The 7,581-nt window shown below is 36.1% G+C and overlaps 1 long non-coding RNA gene across 1 annotated transcript; it reads left to right on the top strand.

Annotated features, from left to right (window-relative positions):
- The first annotated feature begins 4,898 nt into the window (after positions 1-4,898).
- Positions 4,899-5,523, top strand: LOC113481994. Its single transcript, XR_003398763.1, has 2 exons — positions 4,899-5,026; positions 5,436-5,523. It is a non-coding gene; the product is annotated as an uncharacterized LOC113481994 (long non-coding RNA).
- Positions 5,524-7,581: the final 2,058 nt, after the last annotated feature.

Consider the following 7,581-nt stretch of genomic DNA (forward strand, 5'->3'; position numbering starts at 1 on the left):
TGTGACTTGCTTCTGGATCAAAATCCAGCTTATCAGTATTACTGAACCTTTATTGCTTTTCCCTTAAAAAGTTGATGTTCTGAGCCTTTGGGCTTGAGGAGTTTTGCTAAGAGAGATGCTTTATAAAAGAGCTATTAGTCTTGTGCAGCCTAAGATTTGACAACCTGGGAGGTTACTGAGACCATTTGCCAGTATTATCTCACATTCCTTAGGCATCTCCTTCAGCAGCCAAGGAAAGGTGTGAAACCTAGGCTAGTTTTCTTAAAAACCTGTGAGACATTATGGAAAAATATTTATTTTATTATAGGTACAAACAGGACATTTCATCTAAATGTTTCTTAAAAGTTATTTTTACACTATTGCATTTCAAGACAAATATGTCAGTATATAAATGTGAACAGTAGTTGACATAAAAAGATCTGTATTTATGTTTCTTAGACAAGGGGCTTAATCAGTTTAAGGAGTTATTTATTCAAACATTTATTCAGAAGCTGGAAAATTTTCAAACTTGGAGATGCCTTATTCTATGAATTTAATTTAAAACTGCCACTGACTTCACAGTGAGGTATAGGTCCCTAGTTTAAAGAGTGAGAGGCAAACTATACTTTTTCCTGACATTTTTTATTGGATTAACATTGGGTAAAAATAAAAGTATTCTGTATCTCTGAACACAGGAATTTTTCAAAAAGACAAAACTGCATGCCATTTAAATATTAGATATCCATGTCAAATGTTCCTTTTGTACATATTCTCTCAGTATATTGGTATTACCTAGGTTTAACTTACCACATATCTACTTGAACAATTTAAAACTTATTATTTTATGGATTTGTTTTTTTTAACATTGATAGTTTTTTCACGTCATTCATTTCAACATTCTGCTTCTCTTTGGGAAGCATTACTCTACTGGAAAGTAGCATTAGGATTTCATGACAACAGCACGTTATCCAAGACAGTCGATTACAATTGTAATTTCTCACAGATGTTTTAACCCGGTGGGCTTAAATTGATATCCAAGTAAGTTTTAAGAGACTTCACAAAATGGATGTGTATCACCACTCTACATACGATTATCTTCCTGACAGTACAACTTATTATCTGTAAGGAAACACCATATGGCTTTAACTCAGATGAGACAGGACCACTGTGTAGTAGATGAGTTTCTTTAAAGCTGAACAGCAAAACTTTAATGCACCATGCTAAAATGCATATGTGAAGAAACCAAGAGTGTTATAAACACAGGTGATGGCCTGGCAGGCTTTTCTGGAAGCATCACCTGTCCTATCAAGATGATGCATGATGAATAGATATTGGCTGTAAACCTTCTTCTTTCTTACTTAGTGCTTGGTGATGTTTATATTGCTTATACAGTTGGGTTCTTTGGTAGTACAATTAATAATGTTGTCAGTTTTGACCTCTAAAGACCTACACAGTAAATTACATTCTCCAGCGCTTTATATTAGTCAGTGGAATCTAAATCCATGGGAAATGCATGTATTATAGAGAAGGTTTCTTAAAAGTTGTATTTCCCACTGGGCTGCCATAGCAGCTGACATATGGCCTCATGTTATGTGTAAAAGTTAGCACTGCACAAAACCCACTGCAACTCTCAAGAAATATTTTAAGAAGTGGTTTAAATGAGAAATCTCAAAATGAAATTGGAGTTTGGGAATTTTCCTGATGTCATGGAGAGATTTGTTTTTTATCAGTGTTATTGAATAAGTTGCTTGTTGCCTTGGCTATTGCAAACTGATGCCTTGCCACTTTTCACCAAAGTATTTTGGACTTTGATATTTTGTTGAAACATCTGTAATTTGTGGAAAATTTTGGTCAAAATTGGGTTTTTTTTTAAATGCTTCCTCTGGGGAAATAAAGTTTAAGAAAAGGAAGAAAACAGGTTTCTTATTTGATACAAGTTTTCTTTTTAAATTTCAAATACCAAGGTCACCAGATGTGAGTTTAGAACTTATTTCTTCTAAGCCTAACTGATAACACTTTTTAAATGGGATGGATGCTCAGGTGAGACATCCTTCCCTTTGCCAAAAATAAGATTTTCTTGAGGTAATATTGAGAATATGCTATTTCTCTAAGCCACCCTGGGTGTTGGTTGACTACTGATGCCTTTTTTTCCCCCCTCATTTTGGTATGTACACCGGAATTGCTTCTTTTTTTTTTTTTAATGCCTATCTCAACTGTGACTTCTCTTCTGCTAAGACATTTTCCAATAGACTAGTTTTAGAATTACAACTCCAGATGAAAACTGATCCAGTACCCAGGCTCTCGGCTACCCAGTCCCCAGACAACACACTGTCAAGCAACTCTAATGTATGCAACCATTGTAAGGTTTACTGGAACAGAGCATAGGAAGAATATTGCTTTACCACATCTGTTGCCATCATTTTTCTTCACCACTGATATCACCTGGGAAAACATAGTGCAGAACTTCATTGCTCCCACCCTCTTCACAGAACTAATGGAAATCCTCTTTGCAAAGCAGGGAAAGATGGGGAAGAATATCATAGTAGTGAGACTGGGTGCTTTGCTATTCCTTGCTGGAGTATTTTTTGAGATGTAATTATCTAGTGTGATGTGATTGTGAAGGCAGAGGTATAACTTGAAGACATCAACAAGAAGACACTGAAAACTAGGAAATTGAAGACTTGACTTTAACAAGTGTGAAATGGTTGAGGAAGTACTCCTACAGATCTTGCCATGTTGCTCTGTTCTATGCTGAACATCCTAATATTGTCAAAGAAATTTTTGAAGCCTTCTTGTATCCATGATGTAGCCACTGAGAAAAAAGACCTCGGTGCTGTTCTGAACAGCTCAATCAGTAACAAGACTTAAGTGGTATGGAAAGCAAAACAGAACTGGTAACACAAAAGAAAGTATTTAATGCTCTGAAAGAATGTTGACTATTCACCCCAAACACTGTAGTTTTTATGCTACCTCTTAAAAAATGGGTGTAGAAACAAACAAGCTCATTGGGGAGTAAACAAGTGTCACGCACAGTAAAGTAGAAGTACAAGATATCCTAAATTTATACAGGTTTTTTTTATCATAGTGCTTAAGTGACTTCAGTTTTCATTGCCACAGGATGAACAAACACAGATATTGATGTAGAAGCAAGTATAAAAAGAAACAGGCAGTTCTCCATTTAGATAGCATATTGTTGTTTTCTACTTATAGTAGCATAAATATATATGAAGACTTTCTGGCTTCATGCTTCAAGAGAGGAAACATTTTTATGCCTTTATTCAAAATACTTGATATACAGAAAACAGATATATCGTTGATTTGTTCCATGGTATAATTATGTTGTACTTAGGCATTATTCTACTAGTAATTCTAAAGTCTTTGAGATGCCTCATTCAGGGTAGATTTTTTTTTTTTTCTAATTGTATAGAATAATATTATAAAGATATCTTAATCTTCTTTTATTTTCAAAAATAAAGTAAAATAATGACTGCATATATAAAATAAAGTTCTGTGATCTCTAGGGTGTATATTCTCCTCTTAACTCAGTGTTAGTTGGAAGTCAAAGTTTAAACTGTCAATTCCTCCCTCATAGATTTGAAATTGTGTCCTAAGTCCTGAAGAACTGTTGAAACAATACTTTTTCATAAAAGTAAGAGCACTAATTCAGCTGCACTGGCTACCACAGTAGTTACAAGCAAAGAGCAGAACTGTGTCAAATAGTTCCCCCACAAACAACAGTGAGGAGCCACAACACTTCCTATATGTATATCCTTCTCAGCACATTTTTATGGCCTTCAGCTGTGAAATGTTTCATATTTCAAGATGATAGATCAAGTAACCACGGTGAGTAGTAGCTGCACTTTTTTGACATATTTGGGGCTCATTTCAATAGTTGTTATGCAGTGCTCAACTTCAATGTTTTGAATTTTCATTGCAGGTGTAGGTTTTGCTCATCTGGGGTTTCTTGAAGAATTTTTTTTTCTTGCACAGTTTTCTTGTCGTTGACTTCTGGAAAAAGAAACATTTGTACTGGATATCTAAAGGGATCAGCTCTCTTCAGTGTTAATGGACTGATTGCTCCAATAATTGCAGAAAATGATCAGGACGTCTATTAATTATGTTCATGGTAGTCGTCTCCTTTGGCTTTTAGACTTGTGAAACTGAGTAAATTTCTTCACTGTGTTCTAAGCAGCAATATTTCCCTGTGTTCTTGGGGAGTAACAGTCCTAGCAAGTAAAAATTATCATGTAGGAGGAGTTCACCTGGATTTCCAAGTGGGCAGAGCTTTCTGCCTGAGATTTGTTCATCCATTCACTGATGGGTGAATGCAGAATCTTTTAAAGTATGTTATTGCATGAGTAGTAAAAATGCACAGAGGTCTCTGATACATTTACAACCAATGTTTTTGATAGATTTATAAACAACTCTGTAATGAGCCCTATTGTGCTAAATATTGCCCGGTTAAACTGGTGAATTTCCAGCTATCCCTGTGAACAAAGTGAAATAATTTAAGAGAGCTTTTATGGGTTGATGAAATAAACTGTATAAAATAATAAATTGCATACGTTTCCCTAAACTCTTTTCCCTTCCTGATGATGCTCTCCTTCCAGTTCCTTGAGGTTCTTTCAGTATCATTCCAGATGTTCTTTTTCCTTATAGGTATCTTTTCCCTTATATCGATTTGTCCCCTTCTCCATCTGTCTCTCTTCTCCTTTGTGTCTCTAAGGTTTCCCCCAAAGACATTATCTCTGTGTTTAGCTGTCTTCATTTCAAGGCACACACTCTCGACCCATGCATTAGGAAACAGAAAAGCATAATTTACTCTTGTTGTCTCTGCAGGCAATATGAATTCTTTTTTCACCTTGTCATTTATTTTAAAAAAAAAACTCAGATTCTTCTCCGTTCAGGTCTTCCTTTTAGGATCTCTGGTACAGCATAAGGATACACTTAGTCAGGAAACTGCAACGCAGGTTAAAAGTGGAGATGAATACAAGAGATTTCTGTTGAGAGCCAAGGAAGGATGAAGTAGAGAAATTCAAAGCAGGAGGTAAAGCTGAGGAGGAAAACACCAAGAACCGACCACATACCCCTAAATGGTCTGTTTGAAGGCTCCCTGCATAATGCCCATAGCTGCATTTCCAGATAGTACTCTAACAAACCCACACTTCCCATCTGTTCTGGAAGCTTGTTCTCACCAGCATCTTTAACCTTTTCTGCACCAACCTTTCATGAGAGGTATACATTTTGTGCTCCCTCACCCATGATGTAGTAAAAAGCAACCAGTAAATAAAATTTGCTAAATATTTTTAAAAAAAAAAAAAAAGTTTTCTATGGAGGTATTTTTTTAAAGTGTAAAGTGTTAAATGATCTCATCTCTACACCCCTGTCCCAAACAGTACCACTATCTGTATTCCTTCTTTATATATTCCTTCTTTGTATTCCTATCCCTTATATAGGTTTCCAGTCTTATTCAAGAGGAAAAGCACTCCTAACTGGGAAGCTGATGTGAACAGCCATATATATGGGCAACATGATTATAAAGGAGAAAAGAATAATTCATAGAAGGTAAGAATAATATACTGTAATATCATCATAGTGAAAATAGATTTTGTTCAGGATGCCCACACAGTTTAAAGCACAGTGAAATCAGTTTAATACGATAACTTTATAGACAAATTAGTTATAACTACCATTATATTTTACAATGCATTTCAGTGGGTTTGTTTGCTTTGGAGAGTAGTGGGGCAGGACATGGGGGATTGCAATCTTCTTCTGACTATAGAAATGGATTTCCATTCTGCGCTTGTTCACTATAAATACATTTCACTGTGCAGGCTTTTCAATAGCTTGGTAAAACATTTCAGATCTGAACTCTTATCACTCCATTGACTGAACTTTGCAATTTAAAACTAATGTGCTGTTCCACTGTCTAAAGGCACTCCTAATGGGTAACTTTAACACTGTTTAGATGCCAGGTAATTTGTTACAACCTGAATTTCCTCTTCTACTTAATGGCTGAAAGTTAAATGTTTGCCATCAAAAACCAGTGGTCCACTGAGCAGTGATCCATGTGAGAACAGTGAACCTATGTCTCTACAAATTTGTTAGTCATCTATGAGGCAAAGCAAAGCTGACCTCGTAATGTCAAATCCCATTTAGAGCTGGTGAATAGGTTGGAAAGAAGGTACTTGATATCTTTTGAGCAGTATTAAAAAATACACTGCTGTGCAGAAGGATGAAAGCCTCAGTAAATTAATGTGGAGATTCTGGCCTTTCCAAATAATTTACTGTTGAATTCTGTCTTTTAGGAGGAAAGGAATGCAGTTAATAAAGGTTGTGACTTCAGTAAACAGTTTCAGAGAAGGGATACTTCCATATAAGTGTTTGAAGGTGCAGCTTTGCCCTTTTGTGTGCATCATTTTCTTTGTGAGGTCTTTTCTTAAACCTGTTAGTAGTTGCACTTTCTAACTTCACTCAAAAGCAGTCAGTCACTCACTTTGCTAAAACACCAGGTTGAAATTGAAATGTCATATACCTAACTGAATTTTACTAAAAGATGCAGGCTTATTCTAGTCTGTATTTTACTTAACTTTTTCTTATTCATTGGCTAGAGGCCACAGGAGCACCTATGCACAGAGAGACATGAAGCTGGGACTGGTGCCCACAGTGACACAGCTCATGTTAACTAGTCTTTCCACTAGCTCATGACTAGTCTTTCCATTTACCTGCCAGGTGACTGTGTTGTCCTCACTCAATAAATTCACTCCCCTCAATGTCTACTATGAAACTTCAGGGGCTTCCAGAATTTCATCTTTAAGATCTACCATACCAAGTTTACAATTTACTGCATAATTTATTGGATAGGCATCCATTTGATTTGGCTAAACTAGTAGGCATTTTTGCTGTTTTAACATTAGTTTTTGCATATTGGGAATTCAATTATAAGGAATTGTTTTTCAAACCTAAATAACCAACTGAACTGCAAATATTTAGGTAATCAAGCTTTCACTGTTAGGTCTTGCACAGGCTTTGAGCAAATGCAAGAAAGATCTACATTCATTCTCCTGCCAGAGTGTCACTGCATCTTTTTATGCACAAATCTATTGGCAACACCCAAGGTAGGATTTGAAATCAAAATCAAAAATTCTTTTGAAGGACAGAAACACTTGATCAGAATTGTCAGACACCAATGAAGAAGGCAATTGCTGGGTATAAAAATAGGATGTGACTGTGATGTTTGTGTGTGCTAATATATTTATGAGTTTGGGCAGAAAGATGACTGGACAATTCATCTGTGCCTAATGCAATTTCATGCAGACTCTCACCAGTTGTGACCTCTTTGCGTTGCTCCAGAATGTTATGCCTGAAATAGCTTGCCCTCTTCATCCCAAGTATTTTTATTAGGCTTCTCCTGTGGCCAAAACCTACAAAATCTAACTATGTAGACTGTGAAGTGCAGTGTTTTCTGAGGAATTTAAGAGGAGCCAAAAACCAGGCTCCAATTAGACAGCTTGCTACATTCTCACTATGGAGAGGAGACAGCATGTAAACTACCCATATGCATTAATTATAATCTCCTCCTCTACCTTCCATTTTTCAGCT

The sequence above is a fragment of the Athene cunicularia genome (assembly GCF_003259725.1).
Source record: "Athene cunicularia isolate RWA chromosome 1 unlocalized genomic scaffold, athCun1 chr1_part1, whole genome shotgun sequence".
Classification (NCBI taxonomy): Eukaryota; Metazoa; Chordata; class Aves; order Strigiformes; family Strigidae; genus Athene; species Athene cunicularia.